The sequence below is a fragment of the Eumetopias jubatus genome, unplaced genomic scaffold (assembly GCF_037043125.1).
Source record: "Eumetopias jubatus isolate StellerSeaLion01/CBP00866 unplaced genomic scaffold, mEumJub1_p1.0 scaffold_8, whole genome shotgun sequence".
Lineage (NCBI taxonomy): Eukaryota > Metazoa > Chordata > Mammalia > Carnivora > Otariidae > Eumetopias > Eumetopias jubatus.
The window spans coordinates 138,751,073-138,775,791 of NW_028274814.1; the positions used below are offsets into that span (position 1 = coordinate 138,751,073).

General features: G+C 56.3%; 1 protein-coding gene and 2 long non-coding RNA genes across 3 annotated transcripts in view; 2 read left to right on the top strand and 1 right to left on the bottom strand.

The window, feature by feature from the left end:
• Positions 1 to 2,467: 2,467 nt before the first annotated feature.
• LOC114218337 (uncharacterized) lies at positions 2,468 to 9,442 on the bottom strand. Its single transcript, XR_003611185.2, has 7 exons — positions 9,265 to 9,442; positions 8,394 to 8,516; positions 6,199 to 6,345; positions 5,237 to 5,297; positions 4,610 to 4,779; positions 3,349 to 3,463; positions 2,468 to 2,664 (listed from the first exon to the last, which is right to left on the bottom strand). It is a non-coding gene; the product is annotated as an uncharacterized LOC114218337 (long non-coding RNA).
• A 210-nt stretch (positions 9,443 to 9,652) lies between these two features.
• LOC148163826 (uncharacterized) lies at positions 9,653 to 16,662 on the top strand. Its single transcript, XR_015768742.1, has 3 exons — positions 9,653 to 9,907; positions 10,277 to 10,384; positions 16,307 to 16,662. It is a non-coding gene; the product is annotated as an uncharacterized LOC148163826 (long non-coding RNA).
• A 1,298-nt stretch (positions 16,663 to 17,960) lies between these two features.
• Positions 17,961 to 24,719, top strand: part of PPARA (peroxisome proliferator activated receptor alpha) — a 68,005-nt gene continuing 61,246 nt past the window's right edge. The window contains exons 1-2 of the mRNA XM_028115368.2: positions 17,961 to 18,056; positions 19,118 to 19,199. The gene's annotated coding sequence lies outside the window, so the exon portion shown is untranslated. The remainder of the gene's footprint in view (positions 18,057 to 19,117; positions 19,200 to 24,719) is intronic.

Sequence of the window (24,719 nt, forward strand, 5' to 3'; positions counted from 1 at the left end):
GAGAAGAAATCTGCCCAAGGTCCCACAGCCTGGCAGACGCACATCCTGCCTGGGGTTCCAGGCACACTTGCACAAACACGAGCAGGCCTGGCTTTGCCTCCACCAGCTGCCCTGGAGGCCAGGGTCCAGCCGCTCCACCTCCAGGGAGCCTTCCTGGAAGCAATCTTTCCTCTCGGCCTCACACCTGCACCCAGACATTCCTAAGTCCTGGTCCTGGGCTCCACAGATGGCTGGGACTGGAGGGCGTCGGTTCATGGCCCAGGGCAGCCTCGAATGCAGACTCTCCAGAACAGGATGTTTATCACTTGAGGGATTGCCTTGGGGGGGTGCTGCCTTCCAAAGGTCCTTCAGCTGGGAGACAGAGCTGGAACGGGCAGCAGCTACACAGTAGGGTTGGCGGGGGGCTGCCTGGGGTTTTGGAGGCACAAAAGAAACAGCAGGGGTGGGATGGAGGAGAGTTCACAGATTGCTTCCTGGGACAGGTAAGTCCTGAGTTGGGTTTTGTAGGATGAGTAGGAGTCTGCTAGCTACAGAGTAGGAAAAGGAATGAGGAGCCCCGCCCTCACACTCTGTGATTATACGTGTTTGTTGTGGGGGCCTCTGGGGGGTCGCTATGTGGTTTGCTGATGTGGTGGAAGAGTGAGGGACCCTCTGTGGGCACCGGGGACCACTCATACCCAATAAGGCAGGTCATTCCTAGAGTCAGTCTCAGAATTAATCAGGAAGCTGTTGTTGCAGGTGACAGAAACTGAAGCCAAACCAGCTTAGGCCCAGGGGGTTTTATAGCCTTTGACAACCAAAACTCCAGGAGCTGGACCGGCATCCAGTATGGCTGGATCAAAGGGTGTCTTCAGGACTCTGCCTCCCCCATTTCTGCTGCCTGCTTTCTTCCCTGTGCCAGCCCTTTCAGGCCGGCTCCCACTGACAAGGCGGAGAAGGCCACACCTCCATCCCACTCCCCGACCCTACTCTGCCCCAAACTGGAGGCCAACCCCGAGAATATGACACACAGCTCCTTCAGGCTGGATGCCCGTGCAGGGACCAGCGCTGGTCTGACCCTGGAAGACCCCGGTGAGTGACACAGCCAGGCGGCCCCCGGTGCTGCCCCCTCCCCTCCCCCTGCCCTCCCCCTCCCCGGCCCACAGGCCCCTGGAAGAGCACCCCCCCCACCTCGAGTGCCCCAGCAGCCCTCCCCCGATCCCCTGGGCTCTAGCCTCTCCCCTGGCTAGGGCTGCAGGAGACTTGCCAAGGAGAAAGCTGGGTCACCCCCTCCCACGTCCCCCATGGGGAGGGGGAGCCTGGCTGCCCAGTCACTGATGCCCTGTGTCAGGTCCCCTGCCTGTGTCACCATTCCATCTTGTGCCCCCTGGCCACAGCAGACCCTTTGAGGCTCCCTGCCTTTGGCCCACATCCCCTGCCAGGAGAGCCCCGGCCAGCTGGCCCACCCCTCCAGCTCGTCCCCATGTAGGCCGCCCCTCACGGCCGGGCCAGTGGCCACCATGCCCTGCCCCCACTCCCAAGCACTTAACTTCCAGCTGTGGCACGGCTGTCTCTGGGCAGTTCCCCGAGAACAGGCGTGGGGCAGGCCCAAAGCGGGGGTTGGGAGGCTGGGCACCCAGCAGCAGAGGGTCCACCCATGCCCACCTGTGGCTCTCCGTGCTGTCCTGTCTCTCTGACCACGGGCCCGGAAGGCCGTGAGCCCGCGGCAGCGAGCCTCCCAGCCCCCTGCCGTTTACTCGGTGGCAGCCCCAGAGTGAGTGGGAGCTGCCCCTCCACCTCATGGGGCAAGGGAGATCCGGGGCTCCTGGCCAGCCCACGCAGAAGCACCGTGTTCGGCAGCAGCCAGCTTCCCAGGCACAGCTGGGCCGCTAGGCCGGGACCCAGGCCTGGGGACAGACGCGGGACCTGGCCCCGCAGTAGGGCCTCCGAGGGGCAGTCAGCTCAGGGGGCCGATGACCTTCCCAGGGCAGCCGGTCAGACAAGGGCCAGAAGCATGCCTGTTGGCTCCTGACCAGTCGCCCCCCCCCGTCCCCCGGGACCCACCTTGTGCCAGCTACTTGACCCAGTGGGCTGGGCGCTACTGCCCCGAATCACCCCCCTTAGTCTCAGCCTCTGGGTGTTTTCAGGGCCAGGAGACAGAGGCTAGGCAAGATCAACCCAAGGTCACACGGCGGTGAGTGACAGAGCTGGGGTTGGAAGCATCTGTGGCCCCAGCCTGCATTCTCCTCTTGACACCCGATGCCCCTGTGTGGGGAGATGGCTCCCCATTTCACAGGGGAGGAAGCTGAAGCCCGGGAAGAAGCAGTTCCGGAGGTCAGCGCTGATCAGGAAGAGCGCCGGGTCATGGACTCAAAGCCAGCACTTCCTGCCCGCGTACCCCGCCTTTGGATGTGGGCCTCCATAGTCCACCCCCACCCCCAGAGCAAGCGGGTGTCTCTGTCTGGCCTGAACCAGGAGTGTACAGCTTTATCTGGAAGACACTACATCGTGGGGTGATGGCAGCGGCATAGAGCCCGCCAGGGCAGGCAAGCCCCTGGGGAGCTCGGCTTCAGAGAGAGAGCTTTGCAGTCAGTATAGATCATGGAGGGAGGGAAGGAACTCTAGGCAGGGAGGGGAGGAGGTGCGTCGAGGGTCCATGAGCAGCTGAGAAGACGGGGTTGATACCTGCAGGGCACAGAAGTCGTGGTGGGTCAAATGGGGAAGAGTAATCCAGAGCCACACCTGTCATCACGAGACATCCCCTGAGCTCTCCCTGTGGCCCTGCAGGCCCATTTCAGGGACTGTGGTGCTGAGTGACACCAGGGAGCATTGCAAGGAAATCCCTACGTTCAGGGAAAAGCAGATGAGGAGAAGTGGGGGTACGTGGTTTGGGGACATTGATGCTTCTAGAAGGAGTTGTCCAGCATGAGTGTGGTTTTGGGGGCCAGGGCCGGGGCCAGGTCCCAAATTCAGAAGGTAGTGTGAGTGGCCCCAGTGGCCAGGGTGGCCAGGAGAGGGCCCGTGCCAGAAGCATCTTCGTCTGGCTTCTGGATCCTGCTTTCACATCCATGCCCAGCCCCAGGCAGGCCGGGAAGGTAAGTCCAGGCCCCTGAGTCGGGCGGGGGGGGCTTTGGAATCTAGGCTGTGTGTGTCTGGCACCTGAGGCCTCGGGTCCAGCAGCAGGATCCAGACTCCTGGGCGGCCTCGGGGTCCACAGCCAACCCCCCCACAGGACAGGAGATTTGCACACCCTCAGCTCTGGCGTCTGGGTCCAGATCACCTGTGAGGCTGCACGCAGGGAGGGACCCGGTGTTCCCCACCCTTCAGAGGGGCTCAACCTTGGTCTGTTGATGTCCAACCAGACCCAACCTGGGATTTCATCTTGTAGTTGACTTTCTCCATGGGCCTGGTCTGCGCTGGCTGGAGCTGTGAGCAGTAGCCGTCTCTCTGACCGCAGCCGGTGGGGTCCTGGCACCTGGGGAGGCTGGAGGTCCAGGGGTTTGTCAGAAGGAGCTGGGCCTCACACAGCCCTGGGGGCACACACCACTGACCTGGCCTCATGGTGAAGCTGTTTGCCCAAGGGCTGGCTACCGGCCAGGGCCTGGCTGGGGGGGACTGGAGACGCTCAGGGTCAGGGGAGCAGCGGGGTCGGGAGGTGATGCGGACAGACTGTTACGGGAACAGCCCTCCCTGGAGCCACTGGGCTGAGGGCCCCACTCAATGTCCGTGTGACATGGCCACAAGAGTCCAAAGGCCAGGTCAAGGTCAGGGCCGGCCGGGGCTAGAAGCCAGGGCTCTTATGCCATGCTGAGCCCCCTTCCCGGCAGGAGGCCACAGCATTCAGGACTGGGCCAGTATGAGGTTGTGGTTTTCTACTGTTATGGGGAAGCCAGCCCCAGGCTGTGTTAGCTGTGGGAGTGGGGGCCAGGGTGTGGAGTGGCTAGGAGGTAGCGTGAGCCTGAGGACCTTACTCTCTCGGGGCTGTGCCTTTTTGTTGTTTTTTTTTAAGATTTTATTTATTTATTTGTCAGAGAAAGAGAGAGAAAGAGAGACGGGGGAGGGCGCCTGGGTGGCTCAGATGGTTCAGCGTCTGCCTTCGGCTCGGGTCATGGTCCCAGGGTCCTGGGATCGAGTCCCGCATCAGGCTCCCTGCTCCTTGGGAGCCTGCTTCTCCCTCTGCTTCTCTCTCTCTCTCTCTCTCTCTGTCTCTCATGAATAAATAAATAATAAAATCTTAAAAAAAAAAGAGAGAGAGAAAGAGAGGGGGAGAGAGTGGAGCGCACACACAAGCAGGGGGAGCAGCAGGGGGAGAGGGAGAAGCAGGCTCCCCACTGAGCAGGGAGCCCCAGGAGCCCCATGCGGGACTCGATCCCAGGACCCTGAGATCACGACCTGAGCCGAAGGCAGACGCTTAACTGACTGAGCCACCCAGGCGCCCCTCAAGGCTGTGTCTTTTAAAACAGCTCCCACTGTGGGAACAGCAGGCAGAGTGTACATTCCAAGGGCACAGGAGGGAGCCTCCCGTCTCCCACCTCTACCTGGAGAGTCAACCGGTGGACACTTCCTCTCGGTGACCTCCTCCCAGAGAAAGCTGTGAGAATTCCCAAATTCTTGCAGTCTGGGCACGAACCTGGATCTCCTCCAAGATGGAGAAGATGACCAAATTCAGCTGGAGCAACAGGGGCCAGTGTTGAAGGCCAGAGCGGGGGCCCAGGACCCAGCGAGGAGCCTGGAGAAGGAGGTCTGGAGAGGCCGGTGTCCGGAGTGAGGAAGGAGAAGCCAAGGGTGTCCCAGACACGCCTGCGGGAGGGGACTGGGGCAGTCACAGGACAGAGGCAGAGTGGGGACAGCAAGGGGCGGTGACCCGCGCCGGCCGGCTGGCCACCCGCACCACCTGCCCCAGCCTTCTCCCAGAGGGAGCTTCCGAATTCCCAGCAGGCCTGGGCCTGGTGATAGGGCTCAGATCAGGGAAGGAAAAAATAAATTCTTTGTGCCGCACCAACTGTTGCCCTTTCCCACGAGCGCTTACAATTCTGGCTTTGTTTCCGGGGAAGCAAATGGTAGAGAGACTCATGGCTGTTCTGTTCGCATTATGGGGGAGCCTTAAAAAGGAACCCCCCAGAACTGGGGGGTGGGGGAAGGGCGCCAGCTGTGAGTTCGGTGGCCAAACGGGGGGGGGGGGGGCGGGTCACCAGGGGAGGGCATCCCTCAGAGGCTGGCCTGGAACAGGCACCCTCGCTGGGGTGGGGACACTTACCTGGGAAACTGGAAGATGGAGCTCCCCCAAGGACAGCATGGCAGCAGGCTCTCAGAATGGGCTAGAAACCAAGAAACACAGGCAAGATGCCCTCAAGGGGGAGAAGTTGGGAAATGAGCAACAGAGACGGTCAAAGGTGCTGGCAGCCTTGTCCTGGGAAGCCTCCTGCCCTGCTGACCTTGGCTTTGCACCCAAGGTCTTCTGATCTGAGCAGACCATGGGTGAGCAGAAGGCAGGACCCGGCCCAAGCCAGCAGTTCTCCCCGGGCCTGAATTTGCCTCCACCTCCACCACTACCTCGACTCTCCACAGCGTTGCCCGAGAGAGGACGTGAAAACTCACATGCGTGCACACGCAGGGACATGAACACACACAAATGGGCTCACACATGCAGACGTGAACGTGCTCCACACACGACTATAGGCAGATGCACACACAGAAGCAAACACACGTGCACACACGTGTGTGCGTGCTCATGCATACAGGCTTTTGTGCATGCTGATGCACACATGCGAGCACACACATGCACTCACATACGTGCATGTTTGCACTCGGAAGTGCACCACACACAGTCACCGGGGTGGCGCGCGCACACACACGTATATGCACGGTCACAAGCATGCGCACACACACATATGCACACGGTGGCAGGCGGAGCCCTGAGCAGAGAGGGTGTGTGGTCTCTGCTCCCTGCTCTACCAGGGGCCTGTCCCATATGCTGAGTCCCATAGCGCCCTCCCAGCCTTCTTTCGCCTCTGCTGGAGGAAGCAGTAAGCCAGGGTGTTGGGGAGCTCCCAGCTCACCCCAGCAGGATGAGCTCACTCAGGTGCAGTGCCTGGCTTCCAAGGGCATCTCCCTCCCGCCGCGGGGGGCTCACTATGCCCACCCCGGCAGCTGGGGAGAGGTGGCTCAAGGTCACATGGCCTGCTGAAGCCAATGTTCTTGTTGTTTTGAAATAAATACCTCTGGGGCGCCTGGGTGGCTCAGTCGGTTGGGTGTCTGCCGTCGGCTCAGGTCATGATCTCCAGGTCCTGGGATCGAGCCTTGTGTCAGCTTCTCTGCTCGGCAGGGAATCTGCTTCTCCCTCTCATTCTTCTGTGCACGCTCTCTCTCAAATAAATAAATAAAATCTTTAAACAAAAATAAAAAAAGAAAGAAATACCCCTTCCATTCTATGTTGACAGAGACAAATGGAGGCTTTGAGACAGCCGGTGGGGAGAAATTCTGATTCTATCTCTAGTCCACCTAGTCGACCAGTGGATGACTCACTATCCAACAAGTGCACATTTCAGCATCTCTGTCTTCCCAGGATCGGGGAGGACATGACCCTAAAGAAAACTCAAGTCTCTTTCCTGTAAAGCAGTGAAATCCACGGCAAAGCCCGGTGGTAGCATGGTGGGAGAGCCCCACCCCCCTGCCCTCCCATCCCCCACCGCCGGGCTGCCCCTGGGTGCCCTCTGCGTGTGCAACACACACTGCGCTCTGGAAAGGGTGATGGACGGGTGGAGGGCGTCCTGCCCATTGACACCCTCCTCAGCTGCACAGGAGGTTCCAGAAACATTGCCACGACCCACATCACCCAGCATTGGCCAGGAGGTATCGTGGCAACAGTGAGCAGTGAGCCAGGAGGCGGGGCCCCAGCAGCTTCGAGGCCACCCAGCTGGCTGGTCCCCCTCTGGGCTTCCGTCTCCTCACCTACATAAAGGGGCAGGGGGTGTTGACCCAGGCCATCTCCCTGGGGCCTGGTGCTGCAGGAGCCTGTGGGGTCCCGGGAAGTTCCTCCCGGCAGGCTGGGTGCAGGGGCTCTGGGGTACAGACTGGCCTCCCCTCCGGGGCAGCATATGGACCATAAGGAGCCCCAGCAAAGCAGCCCCAGGCAGGGTGGCGTGAGGCTGCCTGGTGACTTGTCAGGCCGGGGTTGCTGGGCTGCGAAGGGCCTGTGAAGGGCCTGCCTCCAGGCCCGTGGCCAGGAAAGCCTGACCCCCTGGGAATTGGGAGAACCTCCCAGATGTAAGCCTCCCCCCAGCACTTCTCAAAGCCCCACCCCGAGGAACTTTCAGATGTTACCTCACTGACCCTTCCAGCAGCCTGACGAGGCAGTACTATCATTATCCCCTCTTTACAGATGGGGAGACTGAGGCACGGAGAGGTGACATGATTGGCCCATGGCCCCTCAAATGGCAGAGGAAGTCTGCTCCCGTGGCCGTGATCTCGACCACTGTGATGACACAAAACAAGCCCCCCACCCAAGATGTCCACGTCCTGAGACCCAGAACGTGAAGAAGTTACTTTGTGTGGCAAAAGGAACGTCGCAGATGTGATTAAGTCAAAAATCTTGAGATGGGGATAGGATGGTGGATTTCCTCACGGTGTCCAGTGTCGTTGCCAGGGTCATGAGAAGAAGAAGGGGGCCAGAGTCAGAGACTGGATGGGGTCAGGCTGCCGGCTTGGGAGGTGGCGGAAGGGGCCGTGAGCCCAGGAATGCAGGCAGCTTCTAGGAGCTGGGGAAGGTCAGGACACACCAAAGGGAGCTCAGCCCTGCCAACCCCACGGGACCCACATCAGACTCTGACCTCAGCACTGGAACATTAAGTCTGGGTTGTTTTTAGCCACAAAATGTGGTCATTTGTTACTGCGGCCACAGGACACTCATACAATTACTGGGTTCTTGAACTCCTTTCCGTGTTTCTCCAGGGGCTTTGTCCCCCCCATCTCCGTGGATACAAAATGAGCACTACCGTGTAGGGCAGTCAATGGGACTAGGCTTTCTTACCCAAGCTCCTCCTCCCATGAGCCCTCAGGAGGAGGGGAAGGGGGAGAGGTCTCTCAGCATCCACCTGTCTGCAAGGCTTGAGGATTTTCCTAACGGGACCCCTGCCTGCCTGGCATCTCCCCTTCCATGGTGTCTTCCTATCAGGTGGGGAGGGGGACCCAATTTTACCCTGGTCTGAGCACACTCCCTTCAAACACCCGCCCCCAGACCCCAGGAAGGATTAGGAGGTGGTGAGGGCTGCAACTCGATGAAGACTCTAAAAACCCTAGAATTTAAGAGCATGAATTTTATGGCACGTGAATATACTGCCCTAAAGCTGTTATATTAAAAAAAGAAAAGAAACACTCATTTGCAGAATTTTGGTGCAATGTCAAAGAATACTCACGATTAACCTGAAGCCGCTATTAAATGCTTTCTCTCTCCCCCTTCCGGTGGGAGGCTAGGTTTTCTTCACACACGTTTGCAGCAGATCAGATGCAGATGCAGAAGCAGACGAGGAGCCAGCCACCTGCCATTAAACCAGACGTTCAAGAGCCTTGCAAAAATGTTTTTAAAAATTGGAGGGGGCTTTGAAAAATTTAATCACTTCGTAAAAGTGTTGTATACGTTCCCAAATACAGGGCTTCTTATTTTTATATGAATTCATAAATATTTAAAGCTTTTTTTCAATTTTAATTCTAATACCGGAAATATCGACAAGTATAGCCCACAGGAGCAAAATATATTGGGGTTCTCAATAGCTTTTAAGAGTAGAAAGGAGTCATGAAACCAACATCTTTGAGAACGGTCATCCTACACAACCACCACTCGATGGAAGTTAACACCAAGGGGACCCTAGGCTACAGATCTCATTCTGATTCCACCAAATGTTCCAAAATCTCTTACAGCACCTGAAAATCCTGAAGGGGAATTGGGGAGTTAGTGTTCAGGGGTACAGAGTTTCTGCTGGGAAAGAGCAAAGGAGACAGACCATGGTAATGGTCTCACAGCAAACCATACACTTAGAAATGGGAAATTTGCTGTTATGTTTATTTTACCACAACAACAAAAAAATTACAATGTAAAAAATAAATTAAAAGTGTATTCAAACATAGTAGCATATGCATCATAATAAAAACAAGCAAAATTACAGAGCACATATGTGATACATTTCACTATAAAATAATATTGCAGTATGAATAAACACAATCACTAGAGAGCTTTATGCACAAAATAGCTGGGCATTGTTAAATCCAAACATGTAGGAGGTAACATACCCAAAAAAGGGTAATTTTTTAATGCCATCGTTTCTGTTGTTATTTGTATTTATAACCTCAGATAAGATCCTAATTCCCAGGAAGCTTCCAGTCTGGTGGAGATAGACTAGTAAACAGACACGTATGACCCAGGAAGATCAGCAGAGGTGCCGGGGCTGATGGAGCACGGAAGAGGACGAGTGCCCGGACAGGGGAGATCAGAGAGGACTTCCCGGAAGAGGCGGTATCCCGCACGAGGGAAAGCTAGTGTGACACATCAGATTGCAAGTGGAGAGGCTGACAGAGAGAGGGGGGTGTGACCCTGGCCGACCTCAGGGGGGTGGGGAGAGGGTGGGACAGAGCCTGGTGGCTGGTGGATAAGGGAAGTGAGACTGGAGGCCCCGTGTGAAAAGACTGTGCAGGCCGGTGGGGGAGGGGTCAGGGCCCGGCAGCCTCTTGACTGGTTCCTGTAGATCTTCATTACCTCTGACTCTTGTCAGTGACCATCCGGGGCAGCCTCAGTACTCCGCACAAGGAAACGGGGGAGCTGAGGGCTGAGGGGATGAGCCAGACGCCCCCTGCAGAGCCGGGACTGGAGCTCAGACTCTCAGCACAACTTTACTGCCCTGAAAAAAAGGGTGATGGGGACAGGGAGCCTCTCGCGGTGAGCCCTGCGTCACCCACCCAGCTGTTTGAGTCTTCCTTTCAGAGCGCGTGCCCGGCCCCGGGGGCCCAGTGAGGATCTCATGGGGTCCTGCCCTTTCCCCCAGTCCAGAAAGTTCCAACTGGACCTCAGGTCCTGCCAAGAGCCTCTCCCTCCCTGCCCCGCCACCGGCCGACCTCTCAGGTTCCCTTCCAAAGGGGTCAGAAGCGACTGGGCAAGGAGGCCCAGGTCTGGGTGGGAACGGGGCGCCTGGTTTCCTAACATCATGGTGCATGAGTGAGGACACGTGAGACAGCCAGGCCCCGGTGCCCGCCGTTCTGTCCGTCTGCCAAAGCGTGCCCCATCCAGTAACCTCTTCACCTGATGCAGGATCTATCACCTCGCTGGTGCCAACAAGAAGCCAGAGCCCACTTCTAGACCAAAGCAGCAAGTGACTGGGAGAGCCACTGGAAGCAAGCTGGAGGGTGGGAGGCCACGGTGAGTGTCCCCTCCCTGGGAGGTGGTGGGGACGGGACACGGAGCCACCCTTCTACTCCCTGTTTGCAGAAGGCAGAGGTGGGCGGCTTTCTGCCTCGGCCTGGGATGTTCCGGCTGAGAAGGGGAGCTGGTTCCCCCCAGGCCCTGAGCTCTGCTGATACCAGTCCTGGAGGTTGGTCCTGAACACATTCCCAAAGCCCAGAGCACGAGCCCCGCTGAGCATAATTCACCGCAAGTGCTCAGCCCAGAGAGTCATGTGTCTACTTTCCCCCAGCGAGGCAGGAAAAAATGCCTCCCTCGTGGGCTCTGGCAGCTGGCTCCTGGGACATGTCCCAGTCACACCCCCAAGCACAACTCAGAGTCCCCGGCTGGCAGTGCACGTTTGAGACCAGCCAGCCCAGACTCTCAGTTTACAGTTGGGAAGGGACGCAGGGCGGTCGTGGCTGTCCAAGGTCACGGCGCCCAGGAGGGGAGTCGGGGGCACAGTGGAAAAAGCAAGGACACGTGAGCCGGCCCTTTGGGCACCCGGGTGGGGCCTGGGGCTCCCGGGTTTGCGTCTCGGGGTGATGGCTCAGCCCCTCCAACCTCAGTTTCCGCAACCGGGAGCCGGGGAGAGGCAAGCTGCCTACTTGAGGCTGAGCAGTGCTGAGCGCAGAGTGCTCTGTGCACGGCGGGCACGTCATCCCCGACCTCTCTAGGTGGCCAAACAGGGAGGGAGATAGGCGCCTGACCCTCTCTCTGCCCGGGAAGATCGGCAGCGAGCTGCTTTGCTCTGGACCAGCACCGCTCCTAAGCACGCTCAAAATCCCTGCTTAGTGAGGGACCACTGCCCCTGTGCCAGGCAAGGTGGGGACACACCAGCATCAGGGACGGCCAAGTCCCCGTGCTTAACGTCAGAACCAGAAGACAGACCAGGATCACCGATGACCTGAAGTAACAATTTAAGCTTCTGTGTCTAAGCTCAGACCAGGGTATTAGGAGCAGGTCTCTCTCTCTCTCTCTTGAAATAAGTAAAACGTTTTGTATTTTTAAAAATCCCTTTCAAATGATGATAAAAACCTCTACAAGTGGCCAAAATAGTGGAGAACCTCCAGGCCAAGCTTGGGTGGGTCGGCCACTTTTGCCCTGAGGCCCTTGGCCAATTTGGAGAGTTTGGGCCTTGACCTTGACGGGGAGGGGCATGTGAGGATAGAAGTCAAGGTACCAGGTTTCTAATGGGAGACTCCCCCTCGTGTGAGGCTGGAGGCCCAAAGGCCACACACCAGGGACTCGGGAAAAAGGAGGCGTGGGGGAACTTTCTGGCAACTCTGCAGGGGTTGGAGGAGGAGATCAGCGCCAGGGTCGCTAGCTGGTAAAACAGGAGTCATGTTTGCAAAGGGCCAGCTCAGTCCTCGGCACCTACCTAGCCATCACTAGAGTGTGTTTTCCAGGTGAGGGAGGGTGGTTGTAAAATTAAACTCAGCACTAACACTTGCTTCCACCTGGAGAAAAGAAGCGATGGGTTTACAGTCCCCCCCACCCCCCCCACCCCCGTCTGTCTTTCCCACCAGCCATCTAAGAAGACCGCCCGCCCGGCTGCTGGTCTGGTGTCCTGCCCCACACCACCATCCCCTTCTAGGGATCGTTCCAGTGACTGCCTTCACATATGTGTGGAATTCAGCTCTCTTTCTGCCCCCAGCCATCTCCTTCCCCTGCACCCCCCAGGCTCCCAGGCAGAGGGAACTCCCCCCCCCCCGCCCCCAGGCTGGGCTCCCCTACCCCCAGGATGCCCGATGGCATGGGAGCCGGCCCCCATGTGGGTGTAACTCCTGCAGGCTCCCAAGGCAGTCACCCACACCCTGCTCTGTCGATTTGTCAAAGATCAAAATCGGGCCCTGGCGGAGGATTGTATATTCCATGCTGCAAGTCTCAACACAAACCGGAATGTTGACTTGCAAATAAATATCACAAGTAAATCTGGAGGAGAGAGCTGGCCGGGTACAAAAAGACTGGAAAAATGTCAGGAGGCCTTCGCAACGTGCTGTGTGTTTATCAGTAAACAGAGCTTGTGGGGGCCAGGAGGTCCCGGACTTTGGGCTTTCCAAACCGACAACATGTTCAACACCTTTGGGGATGGACCTGGGGGCCGCCGAGTCAAAACACACCAGTCCCTATCAACCATTATCAGCACTTCACCTAAGACATTTTTTTTTTAAGATTTTATTTATTTTTGACACCGAGAGAGAGAGAGAGAGCACAAGCAGGGGGAGCAGCAGGCAGAGGGAGAGGGAGAAGCAGGCTCCTCGCGGAGCAGGGAGCCGGATGCGGGACTCGATCCCGGGACCCTGGGATCATGACCTGAGCCGAAGGCAGACGCTGAACCGTCTGAGCCACCCAGGCGCCCCTCACCTAAGACATTTTTATTAAGAAAAGGCATTTTCAATAATAACCCAAGAAGGTAAAGGACATACTCTCAGGGAGAAAAAGGATGTTTCTTCAAATTGACCAGTTGACCCTTTACAGGAAACACAAGGTCCTTGCTTCTCTTCCCCATCTTGCTGTAGACCCTCTGCCCGGGGAAGATCGGCAGCGAGCTGCTTTGCTCTGGACCAGCACCGCTCCTAAGGGACACGCTCAAAATCCCTGCTTTTTGGGACAGGGACATTTGGCATGCATGGCCTGTCCCTGCAGGGGAGTGGGGACCACAGTCCACTCCCTCATTTTAGTGAAAGCCAGGGCCTAAAGCCAGGGCCTAGAGGTGCCGATAGAACGTCCCGGCCCATACCTTGCACATTTATGGAGCCTCGTGGGTTCTGGCTCCTGTGCTGGGCACCCGGGAATGACGAGCTGGGGGAGGCCGGCCCTGTTCCAAGGAGCTCTCTCCGGAGGCTCACAGCCAGGGCCGAGGGCCTGCAGACTACTCGGGCTCAAGTTCATGCTGCCTCGATGAGCTGGAAGGACTCATCCGTAAAAGGCAGAAGCCAGGGTAGACCTGAGGGTCGCATGAGTGAGCAACAAATAAGCACTTTGCCTGGTGTCAGAGAGGTTTGAGGCCTCAATGGAGGCCGGCTCATCTGAGTGCTGAGGCAGGCAGGGGAGAGGCACCTTTTAAGACAGTGCTCAACTAGACAAATGCTACATGGGAGAAGGTGGCAACCCAAGAAGGAGGGCGGCTTTGCCGGTGGGATGGATGCCAAGCAGGCTTCCTAGAGGAGGTGACCCTTGGCAGAGCCCTCGGGCAGGTGGTCACCAAATCTCGACTATGACCTACCTATCAGGTCCTCTCCCTGCACTTCCTACATGCTCCCTGCTAATTCTCTCCCCAGGGCCCATGGAGATAAGCACCGCTGCCCCATTTTATAGATGAGGAAATTCAGTCAAAAGGTCATTTGTCCAAGGTTCTATATAGTATGAGTCAAAGGTAGAGCCAGGTTTTGACTCTACGTCTGCTTGATTCCTAATCCCAGGTTCTGCCTCCTAGTTTCATGAGGGACATTGGGGGTGTCCCAGGCAGAGACAGTGATGGGCCTATATATCTGTATTTCCTATGCATTTGTGGGTGAACATGCTGTGTCTTCTGTCTACACTCCCCCTGACCTTGCCCCCCAGCAAGAGTACACTTCACAGTTGGGATCCCTACCCGGGTCAGAGAATTGCGAATCCCATCTTCAGCAGAGTGGACTATCCTTATCGACCAAATGCATCTCTACATCATGCTTTACGGTGAGGCTCTCACCTACTGGGTCACATGGGTCCTGAAGCTCCAAGCCCATGCCCTAAACTGGACAAAACACGTCAGTGATGCAGCCCCTGTCCTAAGGAGCTTAAGGCCCCCGGGGATGGAATAGCGTGTACTGGTGGGGAGGGTATCTTACTCTTGGGAAGGGAGAAGATGGCCAGCCTTGCTACAGGTGGGCTGTCGTGGGCTTCTCAGGCACGGTTGGTTATCTCAGGTTAATTATCAAAGAGGTAGAATGTCTAGGGCAGCAGGAGTGGCTGGGCCTACAGAAGGTTCCAGAACCTGCAGGCCTCATGTGAGTGCCTAGCTTTACCCACCACCACCACCACCACCTCTGCTTCAGTAATAACAATCAGTTAGCATGCATCATTTCTTATTTTTTACCAATCTGATGGAATCAAGCCAAATTCCCCACTCGGCCACCTCTGCCCACCTTGCACCATTTCCATCTCTCCCTTTGAACGTGGCCCTTCGCTCCTGCCACAGGCTTCTGCACGTGCTGCTGTCAACCCACAGTGCTGGGGCCAAGACTGATCCTTGACACCGTGTTCCTGTGCCTGCCAGACACCACCGGGTTAGCAGGCCAGGGGAGCACCGGCTTCTGGACCAGACCTCTGGGGGTACCCTGGGGCTGGTGCAGGTGGCGAAATGGATCTGGACTCTGACAGCCTGGTTCTTGCTCCCTCTCGGAGGTCTCAGCCGAATGATGTCATTTCTGGCCCTCAGTTTCCTCATCTGTAAAATGGGGATGAACCCAGCTGCCTTGCAGGATTGTTGTGAGCTCCATGCCCTAATGTGACAAGACTTTGTTATCTGGACCCAGGAGGTTCTGCTGTCGTTACTAGGATGGCAGCCACGCACATGCCCTCCATCAGCTCCCACTGAGGGCCAGCCATGGGCCACAGGGCGGCTCTGTCCTTGCCAACAGCCAACTCTCCATTGCTCAGCCTGTACTCCCTGCCCCCATCGATTTCTACCACCTGACCTGAGGGCAGGCTTCCAGGAGATCAGAGGCCACTGCCCTGGCTGATGACACCCTGGGAGCACAAAATCCATCTCATCAGAGGCTTTGCAGACCAGCAAAGGGCAAAGAAGTGACCTGTAGAGGCACTGGTTCCTGGAAAATGGCTTACCTAAGCCGTAGGGCAAACAGACAGACTCTGGCCTGGCCCCCCAGCCCCGTGGGACCTGCTCCCTCCCCCGCAGGGCCCGGGCCGGGCGGTCAGGTCTCACCTTCTTTCTGAACACAGATGGCGGACATCACCTTCTTACAAGTTCATTGTCTAACCCATAGCCTGGTGCCTAGTGGCAGGAGACCCTCCAGCTACCCCCTCCTCTCTGAACATCCCAGCATCCTGATTCTCCCCCAGAGGCCGAGGGCAGAGCCTCGGTAGCTCCGGTGACACTGGGCGAGTTGGTGCATCCAGGAGCGGCTCAGCACGTGTGGGTGCCACAGACCCCCCTCCTAGCCTGGGCTCTGCAACCGGCCTCTGTGACCTGGTGCCGCAAGCGGCCTCTCTGTGCCTCGGTTTCGATTGTAACGTGGGCACCATAATAACGATGTCTCCGAACATCTTCAAGATTAGAAAACATGGTTAGAAACGCTGAAACAGCATCAGCCCCAAATAGATGGAAGATATGGACTAAGATACACGTACTCCCAAAGGCTCCTAGTATTTATTAAGGCTCCAGAATGATCCAGGTGGTCAGACACATTGTCAAGAGCATTAATTTGTCCCCGACGTTATAGATCCTGCTCAGCCCTGCACAGGAGGCTGTCTCTGTTCTGTGGCATTGCCCACATTCCATCAGTGCTGCAGGTAAGGAGAGAGCGAGGGAGAGACTTCCAGGAGCTGGGGTGGGGGGTGTTCTTTGTGACAGGTTCTTCACGGCAAACAGGAACCCCCTCCCCCCCCCCACAAGGGCAGCATGCGTGGTGCTGTCTCCTGGATACTCCCGGGTGTCCCGAGCATCTTCCTCCTCACTACCTGGATGGGGGCAGGAGGGTTCAGCTGGCTGAAAGCATTTGTTCAAAAGTGACAACTTCGGACACATGCATGGAAAATAAATTTTCTCTCCCTAAAACCTTGCGAGCCCCAAGAATCCAAGAATATAATTTCTCTCTGTCTGCTAGGTAGAGTCTACACTACTCTGTGGAACCCTATGCGGCTTCCTTTGTCCTCATTCGAAACAATTTTTACCAGGTCTTTCCAACCGCCTGGTTGAACTGGGTTTATGGCAGACCATCACAGCGGATACAGGAAAAGAAGCCAACACCCCTGCATTTGGACTCCTGGTTCTTCACAGCCCGGGATCTGGAGTATGTCAGATGACATCTTTGAACCTGGATGTCCTCATGAGGACATAAGCTCTGTACTTCCTCCGCTGCTATATCCGTGACACCCAGCACAGTATATGGCTCCTAGCTGCGTGAGTAAGGCATACTTTCAGCCTGCCCAGCCTATGCCATATCCAGGATATAATGTGCATGGATCACCTTGAAAACTGGAACATAATACAAATATTGGTTATTGCTAGGATGTGCAATAAAAGTTGGGCTTGTCGGTGTGCGAGTGGGAAGGTTCTGTGGGTGTCTGCAGGGAAGGGCAAAGTTCACCATAGGTAGGGGCCAATCCACAAGGGTGAAAGGGCCAGGTACGGCCCTCGGGCTCCAGAGTCTCTGCAAAATACGGGGATTTGTTTGGAGCTGCGCTTCCTGCTCTGAGCAGGTCCTCCTGGGCGCTCGCTGCTACAAATAGAACAGTGGCAGGAGCAGCGGGAGGGCAGGGAGGAAGGCTGGCATAGCACACATTTCGTTCCCAAGGGAGGGGTGTCCCGATGCACTGGCACCGGGGGCTTTGTGCATTCCGTTCGTCGCCGGGCAAACAGAGCAGCTTTGCAGCTCTCTCCCCTCCTCCTGTCATTGGCTGCCGGGCCGCGACCTCCCCCTGCGCTGGCAGCGGCCCAGCGCCTTGGCCAGGCACAAAGTCAGCCCCTCACCCCTGACGCACGGCGGGAGGGGGCACGGCTCGCCCGCAGCCGGGGTAGGGATGTGGGTGTGGGGCGGGTGGTCGGAATTGGCAGCGGGTGCCCACGCTGTCCCCGCTGCCCTTCACCCTTCTGGGTCCCCGCCCGCAGCGCCCGCCCGGGCACCTCGGCCACCTGTTGACGCGTCCTCTCAGCTAGTGTTCTCTTTCTCCTTCTTTTGGATGCTGGGGTGCTTGGGACTGGTTCTGCCCCGACCGCCCCCCACCCCGCGCACCCCGCGACTACGAGGGCACTCGCACCTCGGCCCGGGTAGAGACCAGCTCGCCCTAGGCCAGCTGAGCAGGGCTCCCCAGGGAGGAGGGGCCTTGCCAGCGTGGCCTGGGCGCCCGACGGGAACCCCCAGGGTCCCGCGGCCTCGCGCCCGCCCCCGCCCCGACTGCAGCCCCTCCTGGTGCGCGGGGCTGGACGCGCGCCGACGCCCAGCTGCACGCGCTGTCCCACCGTGGCTCTCTACCCGCCAGCCCGGTCACCTCCGCAGTCCCTCCGCCCCTCCGGCCTCAGTTTCCCCCTTGGTGCAGCAGCAGCCGGGCACGAGATGGGAGCCTCCGGGGCCGCGGCCCCGCCCCCGGCCCCGCGGGCAGCCAATCGGGCGCCGCCGCCAGGGGGGTGTGTCCCGCCCGGGGCCAGGCCAGGGGCCCGGGGCGGGGCGGGGCTTCCGGCGGCCATCCGCGCCAGCCGCCCGCGCAGCCGGGCCGGGGCGGGGGACAGAGGGGCGGCGCGTGCCGCGGGGGGCGCGGCTGGCACCGGCGCGGGGAGGCGGCGCCGGGCATGGGCAGGGGACGCGGCGGCCCCACGGCGGGGGCAGCGGGCGGCAGGGGCGGAGGCGGCCGCAGCTAGCGCCCTGCCCGGCGCTGCCTCCCTCGGCGCGCTCGTCCGGCGGACCCGCAGGCGGCGGACCGGCTCCAGGTGCCCAGGGGCGGGCGGGCGCTCGCGGGGGTCCGAGAACCGGGCCTCCACTTCTCGGGACGCGGAGCGGCGGCGGCCAGGGGAGGGGCCGGGCGGCGCATGCGCGGGATCCGGGGGCGCGGGCCGAGCGCGCTGGGTCTGGTGCGGGGGATCCCCGGGCCCAGGGGGCCGCCCCCTGCTCGGCCTCCTTCCGAGCGCCGGGGGCCTCGGAGACGCTGGGTCCACAGGTTGTCCCGCGGGAGGGAAGGCCCGGGGGCTGGGGCCTGGGGCTCACCCTTCCCTCGGCCCGGTCGATTTGGGGCGTCACCGACGGGGGGGGGGGGCGTTTCCCGAGACCACTGGGGATCCCCGAGGCTGGGTAGCCGGAGGCCCGGACAGACGGACCCCCGAGGCTGCGCGCCCGGCGGCCGCGGTCGGACGAGAGAAACTCGCCCGCGGAGCAGCTTTGAGGAACTGCCGCACTTTGCGCCCGAGCGCAGTCGGCCACCCGGCCGAGCCCAGGGCAGCGGCGCCACGCTTCTCCCCAGCCCGGCTCTGCGGGTCCCGCGCGCCGCTTCCGCGCCCGGGTCTCCCCGCGTCCCGGCCGCGCGGGCCCGGGGGGCACAGGGCGGTGCCGGCGGCGCTCCGGAAGCCGGGTTCTGCCCTCACGCCCACCCCAGACTGACAGTTCTGCATGCCTGTGCTTTCCTCGCCTTTTTAAGTTTAAAGGAGGGATGGCGTGCCCCAAATGTCAGTGTCAAACGTCTTTCTAAGAAAAGTCCGCGGCTGTGTCATGTGTCGGATTTTGCGGGTTGCTCTGGGCCCTTAGGGTCTGCGCGGCCACCCCCACCCCGGCAGCCCCTCCTCAAACCAGGGAGCCCCCTCCTCTCTCGGGGCCGCTTGGGAAAGGGTGCGTTGGGCGGGAGCGGAGCGGGGAGCCCGGCAGGGCAGGGGGGCACCGGGTTTTCCATTCCTGCTGAAGCAGGGTCACGGTGACTTTCCTCTTCCAAGGTGGTGGAGAGTTGGGGAGAATCCAGAGGACATATCGTAATCATTTCCTCCTTTACCTTCTTACTGCCAAGGCTGCAGGGAAGGGCCCTGCCTCCGCGAGGAACCGTTGGTGGTGAGACCCGCTCGGAAGGAAGTAAGACGTTGCCATCACAGGTAAATAGAAGGTTTGATTCGCTCCTGTTTCCAGACCGAAATATTTTTTAAGTGTTTACTTCTGTTGCCGTACAAACTAGGCATTTGGGGTGAGTTAATTACTTTGTGGTGCAAAGTTAGGTGTATGTTCAGTGCTTTGAAAGTCAGATGAACGTGGATACTGCTAAGTGGCGGGTTCTTGTCTGGGTTTCGCTGAGAGATTCATTGCTTTATAGGGGCTCGGTTCCATGGAGTATAAATCTGGACAGCTGAACTGTGAGAGATGTTATTCTTTGACAGACACTGAAGTTGCAGGAGCAAGTGCAGAGCGGCCTGAATGAAGATTCTTCTTGCTGTTTCCATGCTGATTTGAATATCAAGCAGATAGCTTGCTGGGGTAGTAGGTCAGGTCTGGAACTGTCATTACCCAGGACAGGGACAGTCTGGAGGTGTGGCTGGACGGGAGAGGTCCCTGTCACCCAGGGGCCAGATGGGGGGACGAGACACTTCTGGACAACTTTGAGACAAAAGTAAATTAACCGACAGTAGAGAAAAATGTGTTTTCTCTCTTTTCTCAGATCTTAGACATATAACGAGAGGCATCCCATAATCACGAAATAGTTTGTACTAGCTCATGTCTGTCAGACTTGCAAACTGATTTTTAAGCATTGTGTGTGTAAGAGAGAGAATGAGAGAGAGCAGAGAAAAGGCATGTTTCTTCCATAGAAGTCACTGTGTAATCTGCTTCTGCTTCGTTGACTATTGGGTAGTGAAAAATCTTGCCGTGTGAAATAAATGTGTTTCTGCTTTGTTTTGAATGTCTGTGTAATATTCCATTGTGTCTAGGTAAAGTCATCATTTAGCCAATCCCTTAATGTGTGTTTGTGTGTGTGAGCTCACATAGATGTATCTATATAATTGTGTATTATATATATATATAATTTCATTCATTCTGCAACTATTTGCTGAGTAGCTGCTAAATGCTAAGGTCCTCAGTATGGAGCAAGACAACTATGGATCTGCTTGTGAAGCTGATTTTTGTACCAGAATACTGTCCTCCTCATCCTAAAAGGTGGAACTGGAGTACAGAGAGGGAAACTGTTTTTGCCAAAACATCTTGCTGTTTCTCGATTGATAGCCAACACTCTTTTTCTTGCGTGCCTATGAGCATCTGTGTTTGTATGACAAATATTCTTTAAGTAATCTTTAAAAAAAAAAATCAAATGTTTCTCAGCTTAGTGTAAACAGATTTTAAACACCCCCAATTCTCTTTTCTCCTTTTCCCCTCCTGCATCCCTGCATGTATTCTTAAAGGAAAATAGCATGAGTGTCTCACCTTCCAAGTGGCTGGTGTTCCTGTTGAACATTTGTACTAATTTTGTTGCACTGCTCTGAGAGAGGATGTGACCTATATGATTTCTGCTGGTTTTGAATTTAAGGACCCCTGTTTTTATCTCTGGTTTTGGTGGCTTGATATTGAGTCAGTCAGTCTTTCCCATGTTCCGTGGATATTCCAAAGAAAGGCATAGTTTCTGTGTGTGGGGCAGACGTTTGCTGTATCTGTCACTTCAGCCTTATTAGGGACACAGAATAAGCGAGCTCACCTCCAAGGCCAGGTCATGTGGGTAGGGAGAATGAGGCAGTGAACTTTAATTTCCACGTTGGTGTGAAGATAGTTTTAAAGTAAGAACCAAGGAGGAAAAGCCCTAGAAGCCCCAGTGGACTGTATGTGAAAGACCTTGTTTCTTCTTCCAAGGATTCCTAACGCTGACATGCCGTGAGCTTCTAATGGAAAGGGGCACATGCATGTGATTTTCCGACTGGTTCTGTGGATAATCAGATGTGACCTAGTCTGACAGTTGCCGTGATTGGGAGGTGTGTTTGTTCCTTGCCTCTGGAGTATTAAATTACATAGCATCTCGTCGTCCGGATAGTGTGGTGTCTGGAAGAGTTTCTGCACTCCGAAAAGTGAAGAATTTAGTCCCTGCTGGGTCAGCTCTGTTAGAATTATTTTTGTGGTTGAGCTGCCTGTGTTTTGAGGTCAGCGCGTAGTATAAGAAAAAACAGTCGGACATGTCGGTTTGCGTTGGAAGCAGCTCGCTACGGTGGAAATGCATTGGGTCATTAAGCTGAAGATTTGGTTTCTTGTTCGTTGGCTGCGGCCCGCCAGGCCCGGGGTCTTCCTCTCTAGATGGCTCTACCACTCTCTTCTCATCGGAAAATCCTGTTTCACTTCTCTGAGGGCTTGGGAAGCTCAAAAGTGGCGGCTTACATGAAGACTCCTGTACAATATGAAAATGTGCGCATAGCCCAAGGGGTGTCTTAGAAGGAAGCAGCCTCACCCTGGCCTCGGCTTCTCAGTGGGCCACAGCTGATCCCTACATTATTTTTGCTCTGGCCATTTTATGAATTTTCAAAGGCTCTCAGAAAGCAACACCCCCACATAACTACAAATTTTGTCCCCTGATTTTGAATACATAAACAAGAGACCTACACCTGTCACGAGTGTTTCGTGCTTTCTCTGAATGCGGACGTGCCCCTCCCGTTGTGGTGCTCGTATATTGTGCGTTGGCCCTTATTCCACTCTACTAGAGCCTGGGGAGGCTGTCCCTCATCCCTGGAGGGTGAAGGCCTCCCGGACTTAGGCCGGGCTTTGCTGGGCGGCACCTAGGCGCTGCCCTGCGTCACGGTTTCTCATTGGCCTGACTTTCCCCCCGGGGGTCTGACTTGCTAAGAGCAGTGTGTGTCCATTCATGTCTGCCCTGCTGGTCTTACATCCTGAGTAGGTCCTTGCAAATGGTCATTGAACAAAGCAATTAGCAGAATTCAATCTGGCAAGGATTGATTGGTGGGCCTCTGTTTTCTACCTGCCACCAATGTGGGTGGGAGCTGGCTTAGCAGTGCAGACAGCAGGCCGGCCCATCACACCCCCTTGGCATGTTGTGGCTTCCCTCCCACCTGGGATGGTGAGACGGCGCTCCTGCCACGAGACAGGGGAGTTGCTGCATCCGGGCGGGACCCATTGCGCAGTGCCCATGGCATCCATATCATAAAGGCCATAGTTGTAGTCAAAATGATTCCGACCATGATCGTCACTAGGTTTGGGGCATGTTATGTGTCAGACGTACTTTTTATGAGCTGGCTTGAGAATCTAATTAAATAGAATGCTCTTTCTTTCTGCAAGATCATGGATTCAGATTCCAAACAACTGGCTCCTCAGGAAAGGGGTATCTTTACCCCGGTGTGAGTTCGGGAGCGCTTATCTCTGCGAGGGCAGGGGTCCAGCAGACACTCCAGGTGTGGGGGTGAGATAGGCGCAGGGGCAGTTGGAGAAAGTGCCGGCTACGTGTCTCTCTATTGCAGGAAGCTGCCCTCACCTGACTGCTCCGGCTTTGCTCTATTTTAAGAGATTTGTAAATAAAGAGGAGTGAGGGTTTCTAGTCCGATGTCCTCGCTTTACACTTTTAGCTTAGAGACCACAAGTAAACCTTTAGGAAAGCATCACTTTGCATAGTCAAAGCTCGGAAGGCAAATGCAGAATGACAAATCACCTCAAAGATTATGAAGCTTCGTATGAATGGTTTGAAATTATAATACAGTTAACTGAACAGTATATTGTGGTTCCTTTTTTTTATTTTTTCCATTTTTACGAGTGAGTGAGGCCCCAAGCTTTCTTACAGCCATTTATAACTGAACGAGTCTGCGGTTATGTGATAACCACACTAAGGTGACAAATTGCCAAGCTCCAGTAAAAGGGACCCAGTTATGTAGAGGCTGACATGTGGATATGTCCTTTCTGAAATATTCTTAGAAGTTAGTTGTCAGCCTGACGTGACTTTTTATATATTTTTATATGACTTTTTATATATAATTTATAATTAAGCAACATGGCTTGTAAAAGACTGGATGAATCTGCAATCAAATCTTGATTGTCTGCAAGCCTGTTTCTCCTATTACCTGGGTGTTAAATGGGATATGTTTTGGCCAGAAGAATTTTTAAAAAGCCTCTCTGGCAGCTTTCATTATCGGACAGGTTGACTAGGCTGCCAACATGCAGAGCACATTCCCTCTTTCTAGGATCAGGAGGATATCTGATAAATTCGACAGTCTCCTTTTGGCTCATTTTATGGGACAGCTTGATAACTGGGCCAGAGTCTTATCCGTTTGCTGTGCACTCAACTTTCCATTTCTGGTTTTTTCTCTGCATATCAGGGGTGGGAATGATGTGAAAGACGTTTAAAAGGAAAATTGTTCAGAGAAGTGTGAGATCTGGTTGAAACCGGAGCATTTGAATGGCTCGTGCCGTCCTCAGATGTCCGGATCTGCAGGGGGAAGACTCTGCTGGCCCGTGATGATTGCCCCCTTTCTCCACTTAGAAGACGTCCCCACCTCTGTCAGTGTCGCGGTCTGGGCACGGGCCTCCCTCCCGCGCCTGCAGGGTTCCCCAGTCCCAAGTGCACACAGGCTCAGGGAAACACCTACTTCCCTCTTCTCCTAAGAAGCACCCACGTGTGGAGAGAGTTTTCCAGAAAGGAAGACATTCTGTTGTTGCAGTTTTCAAATCTGGAAGGTAAACCTAATCCGGTCTACTCAGCCAGGAGTCCCGAGAGCTAAGGAACAAGTTGAGCTGGGCAAGGATGCTGCCAGCCCAGGCTTCGTGGGGAGCAACACCCCAAGGAGAAGGCTTTGGACAATGAGAGGCGTGAGGAGAAAGATATCGAGCGTTCAGAAGCATTTGAAGCTGGTGTTCCTTAAGAGGAAAAGACCAGCATACACGGGGTTAAAGGAGCTTGTGTGCTGGGGCCGGTGGAAATGCTGGTGCCCTGGTGCCCGGAGCATCAGTCAGGTGCAGAGAAAGGAGGCTCTAGATGCGGGGACAGCGCGTGGAGAAGGGGCAGGGGTCGGGGAGAGCCTGTAAAGGCCACGCCAGAGAAGGAAGGTCACAGTTCCTGGCTGGGGTGACAGGGGAAGGTTCCAGCGGGACACTTTCTGTGAAGGACAGTAGTCATTCTCTCAAAGCTCCGGGCTCCGTGTGGGAAGACGGGGACAGAGTACGTAGCAGGATGTCAATATAAGAAGAGGAAAAGGTGGTCTTTTGATTTCACCCCGGAGACTGAAAATGGTCGACCTTCTTCTGCTCCGTTCTCTTGACTTAGATGATCTAACAAAGTTGGCTTTTAGCGTCGAGGTCAGAAGGCTAGATGGAGGTGAATATTTAACCACATTCAAGGACAGCCGCTAATCTTTAGAACTCACCGGGCACAAGACAATAAAGAAACAAGATTCTGGAAGGAAAACGATAGCCAGGAAGGCAGACACGTCTGTGGCTCATTCACGGCCCGACCCCGAAGACGGAAGCACAGAGGCCCGTACTGACCGTGCATTCGCAGGTGGGCCTTCCGAGCCACGTGAGTCCTCTTCTAGAAGGTATTTGGGAAAGACGCCCGGCCAGTTATGACATCAGGACTGGCACGGTCTCCGAGAACGAGAGCTCTGAAGGACAAGAGCAAGAATCCAAACTTAGGGCTCAGTGAAGGGATT